The 23,279-nt window shown below is 36.7% G+C and overlaps 1 protein-coding gene across 2 annotated transcripts in view; it reads left to right on the forward strand.

Annotated features, from left to right (window-relative positions):
- Window positions 1-23,279, forward strand: part of LOC132153199 (cysteine/serine-rich nuclear protein 3-like) — a 56,753-nt gene that overhangs the window by 16,015 nt on the left and 17,459 nt on the right. The window contains exon 1 of one of the 2 annotated variants that reach the window (XM_059562534.1): window positions 16,934-17,197. The exons of the other annotated variant lie outside the window; for it this stretch is intronic. The gene's annotated coding sequence lies outside the window, so the exon portion shown is untranslated. Of the gene's footprint in view, window positions 1-16,933; window positions 17,198-23,279 lie in introns of those variants that run through there. 2 annotated transcript variants of the gene reach the window in all.

The following is a 23,279-nucleotide window of genomic DNA, read 5'->3' on the forward strand; positions in this document are numbered from 1 at the left end:
CAAGTTCGTTATTTCCAACACCGCACCGCATCGAGTTAAAACATTTCAACTTTTCAGAATGCAGCAAGCGCACCGCGGGTCATGTGACAAGAACTAACCAATCAGCTTCATCCTTTCCCGTAACAACGTTAAAAGCTCAGTCAAGATGAAAGGAACAGCTGATCATAGTTGTATATGGATTTCCATTTTGAAATAAATTTAGTAGCAGAGCTACTGCAAGCGATTTTTTGAGCTGCAAATCCATTTATCCTTTGCTGAAATTTCCGCGTCTTCAAGGAGAGAGCACGTCATGGTTGCTTAGCAAAGGCAGACGCCTCAGGGGCGCTTCTGCCCGAGCGCTTTGGAAAGGAGGAGAAAGCGGCGCGCCTAGCGTTTTCCACGCGTTTTTAGGCGCGATATGTGAACGGCCCCTAAGACTTTTATTTGTGCAGATTCTCCAGTACAATGTTGTTTGCAAATGTTTAGTCGTAAAAGCTGATACCATTCCTTTTTAGAAGTTAACATTTAAAGCTTTACAAACATGTTCTGTGATCAGTTTGTCGTTTACCAGTTCATAATTCAGTCGTGCAGCCTAATTATGACTGAATGAGAGAGATAAATGTTTAAAGATATTTGAAATGCACTTTTTTTCTAAGTATTCACTGCTCTTTTTCACACAGCAGGTTTTTTGTGTGTGTCCAATTTTTTTTTTCTGGACAACCTTCTGATGGATTTTACTTTAAATTGTGAGTTCCATTCAGGTTTCATGCCATTGGCACTTTTTTCGAAGGATTGTTTACAATTTCACAGCAAAAGCTATAAAGCTGTTTTCCAATAAATAATAAAATACAATGCACTGCAATTTTATTCTGTTTTATCCTTATTCTTCGTGAAAATATGTTCTGAAAGATTCCTTAATAAGCTTTGTCCGGGATGTTAAACTACTTTAAGAGCTCTAAGGACTGCCATGGTGAAAACATTATTTGATATCTCCTTGTGAAATTTGCTAGAGTATGGGTCAGTGTTTTGATTGCAGAAGAGTTCGACAAAGGATTACTAACACAATAAAACAACTCCAGGTATATTTTTAATGAGGATATGACAATGCAAAATGGTTAAAATCTCTTAAATCTATGCTGAAGGATAAAGACCATTTATTAATAATTTACTTGGGGAAAAAATGGAAAAAACTAAAATATAAGTACATAAACCAATTAATCGATTAATCGTAAAAATAATCGACAGATTAATCGATTATCAAAATAATCGTTAGTTGCAGCCCTAGACGAGACCTTTGTTCATCTTCAACAAATTAAGATATTTTTGATGATAACCGAGAGTTTTCTGACCCTGCATAGACAGCAACGTAACTACCACATTTATGGCCAAGAAAGATGGTAAGGACATTGTTAAAAAATTCCATGTGACATCAGCGGTTGAACTGAATTTTATGAAGCTATTAGAACACTTTTTGTGTGCAAAGCAGTGTTGGGAACGTTACTTTAAAAAAGTAATTAGTTATAGTTACTCACTACTTGTTCCAAAAAGTAACTGAGTTAGTAACTGAATTACTCTATAATAAAAGTAACTCGTTACCAGGGAAAGTAACTATTTGCGTTACTGTAAAAAAAAAAAAGTTGCTATATGTCAGAGTATTTTTTTTTAGCAGTTTTCACAAGTAAGTTGAAATAAATAGAACAGACAGGTGTTCGTACATAACTTTCGAGATTTATTGCACGTCAACAGACAGCAAGAGTTTTATCCTGCACTCTTTGTAAGAAAAGTGTTTTTGGCCACTAGCTTTGTAGATGCGTGTGTCACACATTACATGTACACATTACATGCACGTTCTTGCCTTTGACTACAATGAATTTGAAGTAGTGCTTATATCTCCACCTTGAAAATGTCAACTTTTCATCGGATTGCTCCTGACTCGCCATTTCTCCTGCTGCTGCGAATCTCTGTGTAGCTGTTGCGTGTGTGTGACTGTGTGTTTGGCGCCGCTGGCACGTGTGTGTAAAACCACTGGCTCTGATTGGCTCCCATGAAACACATGACTCTGCCTTAGCCAATCATAATCGCTTATCTCATTATTAACCCTCCTGCTCACTCGCTGTGTGAGCCAGGGGTGCGTTCGGATTGCATATTAAATCAATGCATAGTAACGCACCGCATTTAACGTTCAGTAACGTTAACGGCGTTGTAACGATGGGAAAAGTAATTAGTTAGATTACCCCGTTACTGAAAAAATAACGTCGTTACCTAACGCCGTTCTTTTAAACGCTGTTATTCCAAACACTGGTGCAAAGTAAACAAAAATAATGACTCTATTCAACAATTTCTACTCTATTGTCTCAGTCTTTGACGCTTGTTCATGAGAGTACCACGAGAGGGTGAGTAATTAATGTAATTCATATCTGGCTGAACTATCCCTTTAAGTGTAACCGATATCCAGAACCAAATGTATTGTTATTTTTGACACAATATTATTTAAATCACTCATCACTTAAATCTGAAAGTTAACAACCTGCTTCATCAGACTAATACTGCATTAAGCAATAATACAAATAATTTGAATAATTCATAAAAAAAACACATTACAATATTAAGTTACTTTACTTTTGAATAATGTAGTGTCTTCATTGTTGCTTCCCACTTTTAAAGTCTCACTAGATGGCACTAAATCAGATATTTAAGAATGAATAACCTTTTAAATGGAAAGGGTGTATATCGTTAAATAATTTGGTCAAAAATAAATCATGAAATATATAAATTGTTTTAACTTAAATGTAAAAAAAAATAATAATAAAAAAAAGGTATTTTTATTTTAGATTGATATACTATTATGGTATTTATTAGTATTTTGAATTAGCTTTTATTTTTATATATTTATTTTCATTTGAATTTATATTTGAGTAATGTTATGCTTTTACCATTTGTAATTTGCCATTAGTTTTAATCATCATAATATTTCTATTTAGATTTCATTTATTACATTTTTCTATTTAACTTTAATTTCAGTTTTCATTTGAGTAATTTGAGTACTTTAACATAATAGTTTTTTGTTTTGGCTAGAAACAATAAGAAACAAGAATGAAAAGCACATACTACAATCAAACTAACCAAAATTTAAAAACATGTTAGAAAACTTAATATTTTCTCTAAAACTACTCTGTAATGATATATCCATTGATGAAACTGCATTATCATACACATTTTTTAATTATTAAAAAAATTGTAGCAAAAAATGATTTAAAAAATCTTAAAAGAATCTAATTTTGGTGTTATTGGCATTCAGTTTGAATAGCCCTACCCCTTTGCTTTTGAAGGGAGACGTAACAAAATGTTTACGTTATGAATGAGACCATTTCTTTTGTGCTAGAAACATAAACAAGAGCTGCTTCAAAGACATCACACTGAAGAGCTTAAATACCAGAAGATCTATTGAAGAAAGTGAATGAATAATGAGAGCCTGTGTGTGTGAACCCTGTGTGTGTGTTTGTGTGTGTGTTTGAGGCTTGCATAGACCCCCGACACCCTCAGTCTCCCAGCACTTGTATTAAAGATGAAAGCCTCGCTTGCTTTTCGAGGTGCTGTGCATCTCTGTCTGTCAGAGAGCTCGACTCCTCCAACTTTTTCGGTGGCAGTGGGGAAATACATAAATAAAATATAGTTTTATGAATAATTCAGGTGTGCATTGTGATTGACACGAGGGTGAAAGTACCTGATTATCCCACAGACGTGCGTGATTGGAATGAGCTCTTGAGCAGAGCAGATCAGCGGAGCTGCAAAGTTCAAACTCCCTCTCTGCATCTCTCCAAGATCGAATTACAGCCTGAGTGTGGAAATCAAACCTGCCCTGAGTTTGTGTACATTTCCAATCAGTTCCTTCCGTTCGCTCTTCTGCCATTTTCAGCGCTTATTGAATCTGGCCTGTCTAGAACCATGAATCTCAACCTTTTGTAAGTACTGGACTCCCATCATCTTTCAGATTTTCAAGGATGGAGGTGCTTCATGCATTTCCCAGCAGAGTCTTGAAAGAAAACAGAGTTAGTATGAGTAAGAAAAAAAAAAAAAAACTGTGTCAGTATCAAAAAATAAATCCTTACATAATACATATTAAATATTCATATATTTTAAATTGATTTCTTCTAAGAAAATTTCATATAGCTTTAAGAAATATATCTTTATATTAACACTTTTTAAAGAAATGTCTTAAAATCTCACAATTATTGATAAATGTATACATGATGATCATAGATTTTAGTTATAGATTATATAATTTAACAGATTAACTTTAAATACATTTTTAAATTTCAGTTTTTAAATATTGATATATGTTTCATCTATCAATATAATCTCAATAATAAAATTACATTTATGCATTTAGCAGATGCTTTTATCCAAAGCAACTTACATTGCATTCAGGCTAACAATTTTTTCCTAACATGTGTTCCCTGGGTTTCTAACCCCCAACCTTACGCTTGCTAACGCAATGCGTCACCATTTGAGCTACTGGAACACTATAATAAAGAAGATAAATTTCATATTTTATATAATTTTGTTTTGTTAATTAATTGAAGGTGGGTTAAGTGTGTCCTTCAAAAACAAGAGCTTTGACAAAGTTATGGTCATTGTCTACACATTTATCTTAAGTTAGATTTTTAAGAAACTCACACATATATATTTATTTATTTTATTTATTTATGCATTTAGCAGACGCTTTAATCCAACGCGATTTACAGTCCATTCAGGCTAGCATTTTTTACCCAACATTATATATATTTTTACCCAATATATATATATATATATATATATTTCATGAATAAATAACATACAATTTTAAGTTATAAGTTGTCACTACGATATAGTATAAAAGTATTGATAAGAACATCTTGCACTTACTGCTATATGCAGGTTTTGGTCCAATCAAATTCTGTCTACCATGACAATGCCAGATAATAATAATAATAATAACACGTTTCACGTTTACAAGTGAAAACGGTTCAAAACAGATCTAAATAAATATGGATTTTGATGTGAGATACAAAGGGGGAAGATCTTTACTGGAGGAAGCGTCATTATGGATTCATATTTGGCCAGAAGTGATGGTTTTAAGTTTAAATGGCTTAATTATGGATTTGTTTCTTACAAACACGCATCTCTCCACTTTACACAACATTAACTGATGGACTGGAGTGGTGTGGATTACTTGTGGATTATTGTGATGTTTTTATCAGCTGTTTGGACTCTGATTCTGACGGCACCCATTCACTGCAGATGACCCAATGGTGAGCAAGTGATGGGATGCTACATTTCTCCAAATCTGTTCTGATGAAAGAATTAACTAATCTACATTTAGTTAAATGTTTTCCATTTGATCTTGTTCCTGTCTTTGTTTAGTTAGTCATCCCATTCACCTGTGTCTTCCCAATTATTCTGTGTATTTAGCCCAGTCTGTGTTTGTCGGTTCTGAACGTCATTGTGCAACATGTTTTCTCCTGTGGATTATTAAAGTCAGTTCTGTCTGAAATCCCTCGTCTACGCGCTTTGAACTGTAGACAAGTGTGACAGATCTGAGGAGGAGTACATTTTTCTGCAAATGTTCATTTTTAGGTGAACTATAGCTTTAAAATGAGAACAGTGGTTTACAGCTGGAGTTTGATATAGAATGTAATGCATTCGAGCACAGATCCTGGATCAGGTTCCATATGCCAGTCATTTGAGTTCACAGCTTCAGTTTGCACACAGCGACTGATGGAAGAACAGTGTGTTTTTGCACTGTTGTTCTGGAGAAGATCAATGCGAGCTGCAGCAGTCGGCTCCGTGTGCAGGGTACTGAATAGCAGCCAGATATGTCATCCTTCTTTCGTGTGTGTGTGTGTGTGTGTGTGTGTGTGTGTGTGAGTGTGTGTGTGTGTGTGTGTGTGTGTGTGTGTGTGTGTGTGTGTGTGTGTGTGTGTGTGTGTGAGTGTGTGTGTGTGAGAGAGAGAGAGAGAGAGAGAGAGAGTTGATGTCTATAGCCTCAGGCAAAAGCAAGTTAACAAATGTACAAAGCAGGAATGAGCCTCATTTCCATAAAGCACCCAATGTAGAAGAGCATTTAAATGGGCTCCTTTGTTTCTAATTGTGTTCAGCTTTCTTGCTTGTTGTTCTCCAAAAAAACTCTCAAGTCCTGCACCGACAGAGACTTTTACAGTTTACTTAGTAAACCATCTTTTAATGAGAGCTGCTCAACCGAAATGATCTTCACACAATAGTAAAGATTTATTAGCGGTGTATGTTTATTGGATTGCACCTTTTGTAGGTCTCTGAATCACTTATTCTTCAGTGCAAATGGATCTAAAGATGTAATAGAGCAATATTCAGTGCAGTAAAACAGGAAAATAGACTGTAATAATCACAAGAGTGTAGTTTATGTGCCATTATATTGCGTATCGGTTGTGTTTTGTGTATCATTTTAACGATCTAGCAAATGTAAGGTTGGCTTGTTCTCAAGCAGCTTTCAAGCATCTTCAAACAAAGCTTTTTTTCTTATGAAACTAATGTGTGTCGATGGCTACTTGTTAAAAAATCTAAAGGAAAGATTTCTTATTATAAATTAATATTATATATTAAAAAAAAATTATTATACATTTTTTATATTTATATTACAAACGTTGTGCATTAATATAAAGTAGCCTACTGAAATATTAGACTGTTTGCATTGTGACAAACAAACAAAAATAAATAAATAAATTAAATCATGTTCAGTTAAGTCAGCAAACATTAAATGTAGTACAACAAATACTAGATCATTTTATTGATCATATTTTACAGACTGAATACACAATATTGGTTTGTTTATTTATTTATTTATATAGAGAAATTAATGGATTTTGATAATGAGTATTTTCTGGTAATCTGTGCTGATTGTCCTAAAAATAATATTGCAATGCAAAAAATTCTTAATGATCTTAAAAACAGTGTTTTTAGTTTTCTTAAGAAAGAAATTAAAACTTTACATTTATATTAGAATTCTTTTAAAACTTACATTAAATACATTTACCATGTCAATAAATTAATTTTCAAATAAATTATGTTCTTGATGAAAGAATCCTGAAAACAAATGATCATATTTACACTTTAAAGTGTTTTAAAATAGAAAACCATTATTTTAATTTTGAAATAATATTTTATTACTGTATAGAAATAATAATATTACTGTATTTTTGCAGCCTTGGTGAACATACAAGACTCGAATATTAAAAAAAAAAAAACATTACAGATAAAAAAATTTGTATATTATCCAAATAAAATATTATACATATACAGTATTCATTATTATTATTATTATTATTATTATTATTATTTTTAAGATGCAATATGACCTGTACATATTATTGGTTTTATGATCAGAAATCCATGGAAAAGCGATTTACATTTTAATCAAAGTGTCAAATTATTCTAATTTATGTTTATTCAGTGTTTATAGCAAATTACAATCTCTAAACAGATTGAAAATGTTATTAGTCCTCTTTATGAATTTCTTTGCATGGAAAAAAGGGTCCCTCAGGGGTACCGCGGTAAACATCACTGTATAATTTGCACGCCTCGAGTAGGTCTGCTTTATGAATGCTACCCATGACCTTTTACAAACACATTCTTCTTCTTTTGGCATTTTCATGCTGTTATTCGCAGGCCTGTTATTCTTTCTAACACTGTTATAGAGTATGGAATATATCAAGGCTGCGTTTATGTTTACTCAGACACACTGCTGGGCGGCCACACATCGGCAGAATGACATCAGCCTCAGATATATATAATTATTCCAGGCTACAGTTCCTGCAGATGAGACCTGGCGCTCTCAAGGTTGCTCTTTATGGCTTGGCTTAACACATGATTTATAAGGTTAAACACAACCTTTGCTGTGTTTTGGGGAGGCTAGCTTTCCTCATAATTTACAATTAAACTAAAAAACAAGATACTTTTTTAATAAAAGGTAAACACTAGTAACCAACAAAATCAGCAGTATTTAGACACAAAAACAGTGAGGATGTCAATACTTCATAAAATGTGATACTAACTAGAAAACATTCTAAATGTATATTATGGAGTTGTATGAACTGCAGGATTTTTTGTTATGTGTGTGTGTGCGCATGCATATACATATATAATTCACTAGGATATACTGCATGTGAAAATTAATGTCACTTGACAAAAAAAAACATTATATTGTGACATTAAAAATGTTTTCATAATAAATCAGAATATCAGAATGATTTCTAAATGATCATGTGATAGACTGGATGTTACATGTGACACTGAAGGCTGGAGGAATGATGCTGAAAATTCAGCTTTGCATCACAGGAATAAATTATTTTTTTAAAGTATATTCAAATAGAATATTAATTGAAAATAGAATATTATTTTAAGTTATAATAATATTTCACAATATTACTGTTTTTTCTGTATTTTTGATCAAATACTGTATATGCAGGGTTGATGAGCAGGAGAAACTTCTTTCAAAAACATTAAAAATAGTAATGTTTCCAAACTTTTGGTCTGTACTGTATGAATAAATACTATAATAGTATAGATAATACTAAGATAACACTGCCTGAGGATAGAGTTGGTATATCAGTCTTTTCTAGTAGATCTCAATTGGTCACAGTCTCACAAACAGCATGTTTACTGACACATAACTGTTCAGAAAACCCTTCACAGCCATCTGGAAAGCCGAAATGTTTGCGCTATGTTGTACATTAGTAAAAACACTGACACTCATAGAAGAGACTGTCCATATTGAGCTGACTCAGGCTGGCCGGATATCATTCACTCTATAGAAGATGCCTTCTAAGGGAGCATCATAACTGAAGACCCCTAAGTAAATAAATATGTATGTCCATCTTCATCTGCATAAAGACAGTATACTGTTATAGAGTGACATACAGTCCTATACAAACAAATCTCAACTGGCCTAATGGTTAGAGAGTTAGATTTGTAACTCAAAAGTTGCAGGTTCAAGTCTCTGCACCGGCAGGTATTTTGGGTTGAAGAAATGTAAAGTGCTCTCTTCTTTGCAACTATATTATAATCCAGCTTGAATCTGCTAAATGTGACTATAAGCCATGAAGATGTTAAGATATTATAAACATTAAGATCATGATTTTCCGTCAAGCTGCTTTGAAACAATGTGAACTTCAAAAAGTGCATTTAGATTGATTTGACTAAACTAGCACGATTCTCTAATAAGTCTAAAAATACAAAATATTGAGTATAATAGTTTATTTTTAATAAGTATGTTTATCATCATTTCCAACACTTCAACTACCATATTGGATGGACAGTTTCCATAGACGTTGTAGAAACGCATTATTGTCTTGATAATTTAATATTGACTTGTTTTCCAATTAAATATGCTTTAACATTCTTTATATACAATGCATTTACTTTAGAAGCAACTAAAAGTGGTACGTAGTTCACCCAAAAATGAAAATTCTGTAATTTTTTACTCCAAACAGTTGACGGTAGCCATTGACTTCCATAGCATGGAAGGAAAAATAAATACTATGGAAGTCACTGGCTACCGTCAGCTGTTTGGTTACCTTGATTGTTCAAAATATCTTCTTATGCTCAGCAATAAAGTTTGGAATAAATTGAGGGTGAATAAATGACAGAACTTTCTTTTTTGAGTGAACTATCCCTTTCAGGATGTATCCTTATATGTATTTAATAAAATATTTTGTCACTATTTTGCATATAAATGAGTTAAAAACATGAGAAAAATCAGCATTGCATGCATACTTGTATTAAAAATATGATCGATGAAAAGAAAAATAAATCTTCTGCAGTTTCGCTTCTAAAGTGTTTTTTTCCCTGTAAAGTATCTTTTTTGATCATTTTTACTGTTTGGAGAAACAAATACTCATTATGAAGAATAGGATTTTTTGCAGTGATGCAGTGTTGGTCTACAGTATATCAAAACTGAGGCATCTTAGCATATAATAATGCTGTCTAAAGCGTATCTGTACACTTCAAAGTGCCACCTATTTATGCTGCTGACTATGTTTTGGAAGAGTCTTTGTGTTGATTCTCTGGCTCTTCCTCCCTCCCTGTCTGAACTCTTGCATGCTCTTTCTGTCTCTGTCTCACTCTCTCTCTGGCTCCAGTGAGACTGCGTGTTCACTGTACTTTGCGGTTGCCCTGGCTTTCCCTCTCAGCAGGCTTTAGTAAGAGACAGAGAAAGAGAGACTCGCCTGTCATGCACCGATCTGACCCGCCTTCTGTGGACCAAATACCCCTCGGTGTCTAGCAGCAAAACACCAAATTACTGCAACATTAAAGAGCAAATGCAGGTTGTAAGAGTAAACACTGAAGGAATATTTCAAATAAAAATCTACCGGTATGTTCTTTCATTATTTACTCACCCTCATGTTGTTCTAAACCCATTTGATGTTTTTTTTTTTCTTCAGTGGAGCATATAAGGTGAACAACATTTATGAAGCTTTTTTCCATGTGATTCATAGTGACCTTGTCTGTTAAGCTCCAAAAAACACCATAAAAATTATGAAACATTAGAAATATAAGACGTAAGATGTTTGATGTCAATGACATTTTCACAAAACATTAGAACCAATTATATTGTTACTTGTATATCTAAACATATAAAATGAACACTAAAGGTTTTGACAATTTATTTTTCTGTTGAATTTTTATTTATTTTAATAATTATTTTTTCTGTTATATAAATATAATTTTTATTTGCATTATTTGAATTGAAATGTTGAGATATTTACAACGTGAAATAAAATTAAGTTTTTGTATATATATTTGAATATAGTTAAAAACATATAATAATATATCTGGTTCTTCAATGAAAGAAATAAGAAGCATATTGATTTTTACTTGTTTTGTCTTAATTTGATTTAATATTTTGTTTTATTTTAAATCATCTTGATGCCGCCTGGTTGAGAACCAATGCTTTACAGTCATCATGAAATGCTAATATTCTTCTCTAATGTCACATATTTCCTAGAGAAACAAGACATTCAAGGAGAACAAAATGATTTTATCCATTGATCAAAATGTCATTTCTGGGGTGGGACATGTTATTATATTTGGATAAATTATTATAAAGACAAACATTTTTTCTTTGTCAACATGCACAAATGTATCGTCCACAAAAACACCATCAACATGAGTTAAGAAAGTAATTTTGATGTCGTACTGACTTTTAACATGGATCCAATTTCATATGTACATAGTACAGTATTTAATTGAATTCACACACCCTTTGGGTTCGATTATGGGTGGGACTCACACAAGATCGTCTTCCAGCAATTAGTTAGCGGTAGTTATCTGGAGGACTGGGGGGAAAGGCATGCTGAACTGAACAGTATGAGTCAGTGTGCTGATTTCCCAGGCCTGGGGGCAGGCAGAGGTTAGGATGGTGCTAATTACAGACCACAGGAATACTAACATCCTATAAAACATTCGGCAGGCACACCCAGACTACAATGAGGATGTAGATACTCAAAAGCCCTGAACTAAACTAGGTTACATCCTTGACATGCTCAGGGCAGAGACGTGTTACTTTCTGATGGTCATTGTGTGAAGATACAAGTTGTTTTGAGCACCATCCACAGGCCTCTCAGTGACAGTGACTTCTGGTTTTGTTCTTCGAGTTCGAACGAAGCCAAGAAACATCATTATCTGTAAAGCGCTCATAAACTTTAATCACTGCAGCTGAGTCATGGCTTTTAGGCTCAGAATGAATAGTTGTTTGAGAATGACATGTTTTTTTTTCTCATTCTGTCAGTCAAGACTTGACTTATTGTTCTTCCTTGAAAGTTTATCAGCAATACCTCCACCAGAAAATAGCATGCTGAAAGCTATCCAGTTATTACAAAGTGCTTTTAAATTCCTCAGGCGGCAGAAATAATGACTTTTTTGGCTCCGGCCATCCATTTTTCATGCCGCCGTCACAGCCAATGATTTGATTTGGAACCAGACTCCTCATTTGCATATGGCCTAAATATAGTCAGCAAATGTCAATGCAAACAAAGTGTGATATTTTTAGATTCTCTATATTTCTCATATGCACAAAATAGGACATAAATATGAGAGTTCGAGCAAGACAGTCATGGTCTTTTAAAAAACCCAGTGAGCTGCCTATATAGTCAGCTGCCTTCTAAGGGTGCATCCAAACCATCATAGGACCTAATGGCTGATTCAGGATGCTCTGCATAAGCAACAGCATCAAATTACAATACTTATGCACAGTGCACAAGATTTTGTTATTTTATGATATGATAATTAATGTTTCTGATACCTGATGACAAATTCAAAATCAGACATTGCCCTTTTTTTCTTTGTAGGAATTAAATAATAACTACAGTATTGCATTATTTTTATTTATTATATATTTTTATTATTTGTTAATTATTTAAGTTTTATCATTGTTATTAATATTTTTTATGTATTAATAAAAATGTAAGGATTTTATTTTTCATTCAAACAGTGAAAACAGGTCTTACGTTTTTATTTGTTGTAGAAAGAAGCAATAAGAAATATAAAGTACAAATAAATAAAAAGAGATAAAATATCATTAAAATAAACTCTTCAGGGAAGAGTTTTAAAAATAGCATAATTGAAAACAGAACTAACAAATATTGCTACAAGTGTGCATAATATAATAATTGCTGTTAATAATGTTCATCGTCTGGCTGACTACGTCTTGTATTCCTTTTTCTGAAAAATCCTGTCATATGCGCACAAACTGACAGTCACCACTTATAAGCTACTACTAAATATTGTAGAAACGTAATTTTCTGTAAAGTTGCTTTGTAATGATTTGTATTGTAAAAAGCGCTTTACAAATAAACTTGAATTGAAAACGAATTGAATTGCAGAACTTTCATTAGATTGCATAACAAGACTTTCAACAGAATTCAATTGATAATAATTAAAGATATAATTAAATATAATTAAACTTTTTAAAAATAATTAAAAATCACAAATTTTATTATACAAAATTTCATTATTAACCAATTTAATATAAATGTTATAATCTATTTGTATAAATGTGAACATTTATTTATATATTATATTCTATATATAAATAATAGACATAATTAATATATTTTTATTTAAAAAAATTTTTAAATTTTTATCTCTATCTATCTATCTATCTATTTTCATGACTATAAAAATTGTAGATTCACACTGAAGGCATCAAAACTATGAATTAACACATGTGGAATTATATATGGAATTATATACATAACAAAAAAGGGTGAAACAACTGAAAATATGTCATATTGTAGGTTCTTCAAAGTAGCCACCTTTTGCTTTATTTACTGCTTTGCACACTCTTGGCATTCTCTTGATGAGCTTCAAGAGGTAGTCACCTGAAATGGTCTTCCAACAGTCTTGAAGGAGTTCCCCGAGAGATGCTTAGCACTTGTTGGCACTTTTGCCTTCAGTCTGCGGTCCAGCTCACCCCTAAACCATCTCGATTGGGTTCAGGTCCGGTGACTGTGGAGGCCAGGTCATCTGGTGCAGCACCCCATCACTCTCCTTCTTGGTCAAATAGTCCTTGATGCCTTCAGTGTGACTCTACAATTTTCATAGTCATGAAAATAAAGAAAACTCTTTGAATGAGAAGGTGTTTCCAAACTTTTGGTCTGTACTGTATACATATATATATATATATATATATATATATATATATATATATATATATATATATATATATATATATATATATATATATAAAACACAAAATAGGTGTATGTGAACATTATTTGATGGCACAAATGAATCACTGAATCAGAGTTTTGAATCAATTCATTGAACTATTCGTACAGCTGAGTCTTTACTCATTTTCAAGAAACATCTAAAGACTCATCTTTTTTGCCTGCACTTAACCAACTAACACTAGCACTTTTCCTTTTCTTGTCTTTTCATTTATAAAAAAAAAAAAAAAACCTGGCTATGTGTTCTATACTAGACTAATTGAGACTTGTCATGGCACTTGTATACTGTAGTTGTTCTCTTGTTGACCTGACTGCTTCTATTGTTCTCATTTGTAAGTCGCTTTGGATAAAAGCGTCTGCTAAATGATTAAATGTAAATGTAAATGTAACTAATTCAGAAAAAATTAATCAAACTATAAATATGAATAAATAATTCATACATTTTTTTAAATGAAAGAAACCATTAAAATTCATGTTTCAAAGGCATAAGACAAGAAGCATCACAAAATAAGTGTAAATTTAATGGCTGATTAAAAAAAACTTCTTGATATTCTCAATAATCTGAATTATATTTGCATAATTTTAAATCACCAGCAAATTAATCTCATTAATATTATATGTTCCAGACCTAAATATACGGGAACCGGCGAACATTTAAATAAAACTTTTATTTTTATTTAAATAAAACTTTTATTTTTATTTAAATAAAACTTTATAATAATAAAATAAACACAAAACAGCATGCCAGCCCCTTGCGTATGACTGCCGCGCACAAACAAAACCGAAACACAAAATAAAACCCAGGCCTGGTCCTCTCTTGTCCTTCACTCTCGTAACTCCCCCTTTATCCTTCCGGAGCTCGTCCGTGGGACCAGTGAGTGGTGCAGGTGTCGCTCGTTATCACTCTCAATCCACTGGCCTCTGGGCTCTCGGCCCTGCCCCTCTCGTCACAGATTGCAGAGACAGCAGAGACACACTCAGAGCCTGTGGCAGGGGATACAGACCATTACGGACTACAAGCCTCCACCGCGGACCTGTGACAGGCTATTCATGCACCATATCAAGTCTGTCTTCCCCCCTCCCTGGACCCCTTCCAGTTTGCATATCGGTCCAACCGCTCGACCGAAGATGCTATCGCCACTGCTGTCTACTCAGCACTCACACATCTAGACAAAAAAGACTCATATGTCAGAATGCTGTTCATAGACTTCAGTTCAGCATTCAACACAATCGTCTCTCAACAGCTCATTAACAAACTGGTCCAGCTGGGGCTCAACACTAAAGACACTGTTTTAAAACATATGTGCAACTGGCTGTTCGACTTTATGACTGGAAGACATCAGGCAGTACGGGTCGGCAGTTACACATCCAGCACCATCACACTGAACACTGGGGCCCCCCAAGGATGTGTGCTGAGCCCCCTCCTCTTCACTCTGCTGACACACGACTGCACACCATCAGAAAACTCCAAACTCTTCTTCTCTTGCGGATGACACAACTGTAATGGGTCTCATTAGCAACAGAGATGAGACAAACTACAGGAGTGAGGTGAGCCGCCTGGCCGGGTGGTGCAGTGACAATAATCTCTCTCTGAATGTGGAGAAGATGACGGAGATTGTTATTGACTTCAGGAGAGTACACACTCAACATGTTCCTCTGACCATCAACGGTGCGACTGTGGAGAGAGTGAGCAGCACCAAGTTCCTGGGTGTGCATATCACAGAGGACCTCTCCTGGACAGACAACACCGCAGCACTGGCCAAGAAAGCACAGCAGCGTCTCTCTCCCCTCCCCTCCAGAACATTTATGGTACCTGTCTCACTCGTAAAGCCCTCTACATTCATAGGTGATCCCACACACCCATCACACAGCTGCTTCAGTCTGCTGCCATCAGGGAAGAGACTGCGGAGTCTCCAGGCCAGGACCAGCAGACTGAAGGACAGCTTCATCCATCAGGCTGTCAGGAAGCTGAACTCTCTCCCGACCTTGCCCCCACTCCCTTCTTTTGCCCTAGGCACCACTGAACACTGAACTCTCAACCCCTCCCCCAGCTCCCACATCCCCAGGTCCTTCCACTCCCCACTCCCACTAACAAACTGTGACCTGCACCAGACACTTTGTGCAGCATTGGTCTGGTCACTACCCCATTCCATTTTTTTACTTTTAATTTGTATTTTTTTAACATGCCCTTATTTGTGTAGTTGTATTTTATATTTAATCTGTATGTATGCTCTAATGTTAGTGTTATCTGTATGCACCAAGGTTCTGAGAGTAACACAACTTCAATCCTCTGTATGTATGTGCTGTACATGTGGAAGAATTTACAATAAAGCAGACTTGACTTGATTTGATTTGACATCGGTCAAATTCTGTATTGATGCAGTGAAAAATATTGTTGCTTTCCAACCATCAACAACTAGCATTTTGCTTGTCAAAGTTTTTCTCATATTGATTTGTTTGAGACCCAAAATGTTACCTTTTTGTGTTCACAGTTACATGTAAATATAATAAAGCAGTCCTGAGTCCTGATAATCACAAAAAAGTACACTTAATCACAAAAGTGTTATGAAAGAAATTCCTAATTTTATTCAGCAAGGATACATTCAATTGATCCAAATTCACAGTAAAAACATTTATAGTGTTACAAAAGATTTATATTTCAACTATATTATGTACTTTTGAACTTTCTGCTTTTCAAAGAACCCTGATGAAAACTGTTTTCAATGAATAGAAATATTCAAATAGAAATGATTTTAAATGGTAATTTAGAGGCATCTCCTTTCAAAAACATGTATTATATAGTACAGTAAATACTAGCTGATGCATTTCTTCTATAATACTCTATATTACCGCGTCCAGCTGTAGTGTTTGGATGCGAGACTGCGTGTGAGTCACTTCACCTGCCTTGAAAGGATTTATGAAGCACAAGTGCAGCACAAGTTCATTAGCACAAATCCCATTGAGCCCAAGTGTGTGTGTTTGACTGTTTATGTTACAGTATATGAGTGTTTTGGCTCATTTCTGGTTGCCCTCATTCACCTCTACAGATTATGGTGCTGTGGCTGTTATCGACTGTCTCTTCGCTGTCTGTTTTTCCTCCCTCTCTCTCTCTCTCTCTCTCTCTCTCTCTCTCTCTCCCTGTCATAATGGTAAAAATATCTGCAGACAGCAGGAACACAGGCATAGTTCTTTCTCTCTCTCTCTCCCACCCATGTGATCTCTCAGGCAGGCATCGCTGTGCACAATCTCCAGCCCTCCGCCAGCTGCAGCTAATGAGTCTTTGTGTGGCTCGAGCAAATGATAGAGAGTGTTCGGTCTGTTTTAGACCGGAGCGTATGCTAACAGCAGTGGAGACCCGGGTTTACCTCTCTCGCCCTGGTCTCCTCTTGAGTCCAAGTGCAATGGAGGGCCTTCATTCAGACCGTCTCATCTGACTCTGAACAGCGTGAGGGAGGAGAGAAAAGCAGCAGCGGTCGCAGGTTGGTGCATTTTGAAATGAAAGCATGACTCGTGACCTGTGTGTCTGTTCTGATGTATCATGCACAGCCTGATGGGAAATCTGAGCTCAACTTAACGTGAGCGCTCGCTGCTTTGACCTACAGTACAGAAGTAGCATTTTTGTGAAATGTCAGTAGGAATGTGTCATACTCTAGTAGAGATTTTGATATTGTATCTCGGTAGATTTGAGTTCCAAACCAGTCAAGATGAGTAACTTGTTAAGGGTCTTTAAGTTAACTGCATATGATTGCCAAGCAACTTTGAAACCGGCTGCATTAATGTCAAACATTTAATTAATGTGCATCACAGGTGTAAGTCAGTATGTTGTTGGTTTCATTATATATTTATTAAAGATATCTCAGAGAGAATGACTTGTCATTTGTTTTAAATAATCATTTGGTTTGTTTCCATCAAGTTCCAAATAAGAAGGGAAAATAATCAATTGAAATGTTGAAATAAAGTGCCTTTCATTCATAAAATGAAATAGATCTAGATACCAAATCTATGTAGATCTAGATACCAAAATAGGTATGTCCACATGACTTGAGTTAATATATAAAAGTTTTTTAAAAAGATTAATTAAAAAAAGGCCCTTTTGCCTTCTGTCTGCGGTCCAGCTCACCCCTAAACCATCTCGATTGGGTTCAGGTCCGGTGACTGTGGGGGCCAGGTCATCTGGCGCAGCACCCCATCACTCTCCTTCTTGGTCAAACAGCCCTTGATGCCTTCAGTGTGACTCTACAATTTTCACAGTCATGAAAATAAAGAAAACTCTTTGAATGAGAAGGTGTTATCAAACTTTTGGTCTGTACTGTATATATATATATACAGTACAGACCAAAAGTTTGATAATCTATATTGGGATCAGCGGGGCCCCAGTAAAGGTTGTACCAATGGGCCCTGTTTTAAATTTTTAATTTGTATGTTCATTCGTTTTTATTTATTTGTACTATTTACGCAATGTTTAAGTTTTTTTTCAAGTTTGTAGGTGTCAAGGTACAGAAACTGAATAATTAAATATAAAATAGCACTGGAAAGTCTTCAATGTAAAAATGAAATATACAATCAAACCTACAATTATTCAGAAACCTTCAACATTTCTCACATTATTACAGTTTATTTGCTATCGCTTGTAAAATGGTTCTAAAATATGACAAGAACTTAGAGTTAAACTGTGTCATAACAAATTTGTCTTGATAATGTCATAACTTTGATAGAAATGTATGTAATGGATTACAATCAACCAAAACTACAGGCAACTGCTATTATGACAATATTTACACTACCATCAATACATTGTTGACCAATTACCAAGCAAAGCTTAATGTTGCATTAGCAATTCAGGAAAAACACATAAGCAATACATGGTGCTTTATAAGTGTCACATACCGGGACTCATTTAGTGTGTTTTTGCCCCTGTGACCCAGTTTCTGTCTTCCGTGTTTGGTTTGATTAGTTCCCAGGTGTGTCTATTCATTTCCCCATGTGTTCTATTTCCCGGTTAATTTAGTGATTCCATCCACCTGTGTTTCCCCATTATCTCTTGTACAAAAGCCTTGTCCTTTCAGTTCTGTTTTGTTGGGTCTACTTGCCACTTGCTACCAGTTACTAGCTACTTACCTGTGTCCTCCTCTGTGATCCATGTTTGGATAATGCCTATGTTGGATATAATAAAGCCTTGTTTCGTTTATCCTTCGGTTCCGTCTTCCTTCCAGCAGCGTAAGGCGTGAGAGAAGACCCGACCTAAAAGTCCTCCTCCGCTGTCGTCTGGCTGCCCCTCTGCTCGTCCTCAGCCTACCATCATTGTGGTGCGAGCTCAGCGGGACCGCCATCCTCCAGCGCTGCCTTGGTCGGCGTCTCCCTCACCTCCGCCTCCAGCCTCTGAGGCCTGGACTCCGCCTCGGCCCGTTGACCCGTCTGCTCCACCATGGCTCCTAGCTCCTTCCTCTCCGCCGTGGCCCGGCAGTCCACATGCTCTGCCTGGCTCCCTCGTCCCTCCGGCTCCGCCTTGGTCTGGCGTCGTCCATCCTATGCCTCGGGACTCCACTCCTCCGGCTTCGCCTCGTCCCTCCGGCTCCGTCAGGCTCCTTCATCCCCTCGGCTACACCTCAGTCCTCTGTCACTCTGGCCTCACCGCGGCCTTCCGGATCCACATTGCCGCGTCAGTCACCAGAGCCACCTGTTCCGCCTAGGACCTCCGGCTCCTCCCCGTCACCCTGGCTCTTCGGCTCTCCGTCTCCGCCTCGGGCTCCCCCTCCACTTGCTCTGTTGCCGTGGGTCGAGTCCCTGGAGTCGGCGACCATTCCTCCTCCATGGCTCCTTCCACCGTCGGCCCCACCTTGGGCCGTTATGGCTGTGGCCTGGGCCTTGCTGGGTGCCTCCTGCTCCAGATCCCTCCTGTCTCCTCCCTCCGTCGTCTCCTCCCTGGCTCCTCCTTCCGTGGTCCCTGTCTGCTGGCCCCCTCCTGGGAGGCTGTCCTCCACCGGAACCTCCTCCCAAGTTCCCACCCACGCCTCCCTTTGTTGTTTCTACGGTGCGAGGACGCACCTACCGGGAGGGGGGAGTACTGTCACATACCGGGACTCATTTAGTGTGTTTTTGCCCCTGTGACCCAGTTTCTGTCTTCCGTGTTTGGTTTGATTAGTTCCCAGGTGTGTCTATTCATTTCTCCATGTGCTCTATTTCCCGGTTAATTTAGTGATTCCATCCACCTGTGTTTCCCCATTATCCCTTGTACAAAAGCCTTGTCCTTTCAGTTCTGTTTTGTCGGGTCCACTTGCCACTTGCTACCAGTTACTAGCTACTTACCTGTGTCCTCCTCTGTGATCCATGTTTGGATAATGCCTATGTTGGATATAATAAAGCCTTGTTTCGTTTATCCTTCGGTTCCGTCTTCCTTCCAGCAGCGTAAGGCGTGACAATAAGGTGCTGAATTTTTTTTTGATCAATTTCACTAGTAGTGCACTGTATGAAGATTCTTTGGGTATAATATGTCACAGTTCACTTAATTTTGCTATACTCACTTACACAAATGTATTATAGTGTCCTGTTCCTACTAGTTAAATATATCAAAAATTGTATCTGGTGTCCGAATAATTTTTGGTTTGACTGTGCATTAATTCTTGTTAAAATTACAAAGTAATTCAGTCAAGAGAAGTGAGTGATTTCCTTTCATTTTCTTGGATTAACATTACAGCAGCCAGTAGCTAAATTAGGCGGTCACTTTAAGAGATGATGAATGCATCCAATATAATACACATCCCATTTTTTTCCTCAACCGTTTACTTTCACTTAAGAAATAACTGAAAGTTTTTTCGAGCATACTTCCTGAGGCGGGTATTTTGACATATTTTGTATGTATTTGTCGGCACAAGAGCAAAAAGAAGCAAATTTGGTGTTCAAGTGTTTTGAGGCGCCTCTGCGTGAGCCCTGAACACCAGAACACCGCGAGTACTGCATTGGGCTCTTTTACATGTTTGTTCAAACTGCGATTTGTTCGTTCAGGTTCAGGAGGGACTTCAAGGAGAACTTCGCAGAAGAGAGCTCAGTTCTGTGTCGCTGTCCGTGATACGCGGCTCTCTCTCTCTCTCTCTGCGTGCGCACCGAGCACAGCGCGCGAGTAACCAGCTGCTCTGTTCAGCTTTTCCATGTCTTGTGTTTGGATGTTTTAATGTTTAAATCGACACGTGGTAAGGCTTAAAAACACGTAAAAAAGATAAGCTTTCGTGATGATGTGCAGCAGTGGCCCGTCAACTGTCCTGAGCATCTTTTTAAACTGGCCTCAGCCAGTAGGTTGAGATTGTCACCACCTTTCACCCCACTAGCGACGGCCCTATATATATATATATATATATATATATATATATATCCCAAATTATGTATTACCCAGGAGTGGATTAATAAATAAATAATCTTTTTCTGATGAATTTAAAGAAAAATTAACTATATTGTGATATGCATTTTGTGTGATATAACATTTCTCATATTGTGATGTAAGACTGTGGTCATCCTGCACAACCCACTATAGGTCTCCTCATACCGCTCAGCAACCGGGGCCAAGAAGTATTGATCACTGTAGGTTGTCAGTGCTGCATTTAAAACACACATGTGTATGTCCGTATTGTACACAGCTCGTCCGGGGAGTACCTGTTTTTGTCTCTGCTGGCTTTTGCTGCAGGATTTTCATTTGTAATATGCTGCAAGTATACTGTGGAAAACTACAGCAGCTTAGAGAAGACAAAGGGGGAGAGAGAGCTAGGGAGCGAGAGCTAGGGATGTAGAGGAGAAATAACTAGCTGTGTGTGGAGAGTCTCTCTCTAGTACAGCAGTCAGCTCTTGTTACCTTGGGTTAGCCGGAGATGTCATGCTGCTGAGTCAAGAAATGGGAAAAGTTGCTCCTCTGGCTGTAGTCTCGATCGGAAGTGTGGAATATTCAACATCGACCACTTTAAAGTTGCGAGTCGCATCTGCTGTAAGAAAATACAGTAATAATGTCATGAAATTTTGCAACCCAAATTGTACTTCCTAAATTTCACACTCATTTCATCAGTGAATTCCCCCTGATTACAGATGCGCTGTTGAATGAGCATTTATTTTTTACTCTTGGGTGTGTGTGCAGTAGATGCCCCACAAATGAAAAAAGCAAAATGACTCTCAAATGTGAAATTCACTATTTGTGTGAGTGTATGGGTGTCTCCATGGCAACCGCTTTGGGTATTGCAGAGCTGCACGGCATCCGCTGAGGAGGGTAAATGCGAATGGATTTTCAACAAGGGGAACTAATTGTGATGATTACGAGAAAATTGACTTACACTGTGTCTCCAAAACTAGAGAAGCCATTTCCAATTATTGCAAACCTACCGCATCTCGCAGGACTGCTGCGGGATTAGCAGGACTCAAACAGATCTCTGGCTTAGATATTTTTGGTGCTTTCAGGAACGCTGTTTCTCCATCCAGTCCTTGAAAGCTAGGATAGTATGTAATGGAGAAAGACAACAGTTAGCATTCTTCTTATTCATCTTAAAAGCAGTTGCAATCCACTTTTTCTTCTGTTTTAACATCTGCCACACAAGATGGCTTGTTTAATTAAAACTCAACTCCACAGTAATTTCAGGTATCATTCATGTGTGAATCACAAATGGTGTTGTGCAGTTGTGCACTAATCAATAACTTCAGTTAATTCAAAATTGGTACCTGGTATACAAATAGAAATCAGCCTAACTGGTTTCTTAAAAACCCTTATCCAAACTTTAAAATATATTTTTTGAAATTTTAAGAACTGATTATTGAAGTAAGTTTCACAAGGTCATGGGTTCAATTCCCAGGGAAAGCAAGACAAATGCTGAAAAATTCCCTGGTGGGAATATTGGAATATTGATCAGAATCAAATAGTTTCAAGAAAACTACTGGGATGCCACCTTAAAGGTAACCCAGTATGTAGCCTTATAGTGCATAAACTTTTCTGTGGATTCAGTTGCTCCAAAGGTTGAGAGTAGGTGCTTTGAGAGTGTTTGTCGAGAACAGAGCTGTGTTCTGTCCTTATGGGAGGGAGAGGGAGACACATTCCGCAGCACTGCTGTGGTTTGGAAGCTCTCCAACTGCTGTTTTCACCACACACACACACACACACACAGAAACAATAGACCTCATCTGAAACCCATGCAGCCCGTGGGCTGAGGCTGGTCTTGCTCAGGGGTTCAGCTGGGCCGGAAAACGAGCTGGAACAGCGTTCCGGTGTCAGATTCCATTATGCTGCAGAATCCTTTGATGCCATGTATTTTATTAGTGTATATTAGTCATATTTCACATATCGTGTTAACTAAAGCTATTCATGATCCAATCAAAAATTTGTTGTTTTTTGTTTTTGTAAATCCTGTAAAAAGTTCCACAAAAATATTAAGCAGCACAACTGTTTTAAAGTTGAAGTGAAAGTGAAAGTGAAAGTGACGTAATGTGTAGACAAGTATAGTGTCCCATACTTGGAATTTGTGCTCTGCATTTAACCCATCCAAGTGCACACACACAGTAGGTAGTGTTGAACACACACAATTACATTCTTCCAGT

The sequence above is a fragment of the Carassius carassius genome, chromosome 11 (assembly GCF_963082965.1).
Source record: "Carassius carassius chromosome 11, fCarCar2.1, whole genome shotgun sequence".
NCBI lineage: Eukaryota > Metazoa > Chordata > Actinopteri > Cypriniformes > Cyprinidae > Carassius > Carassius carassius.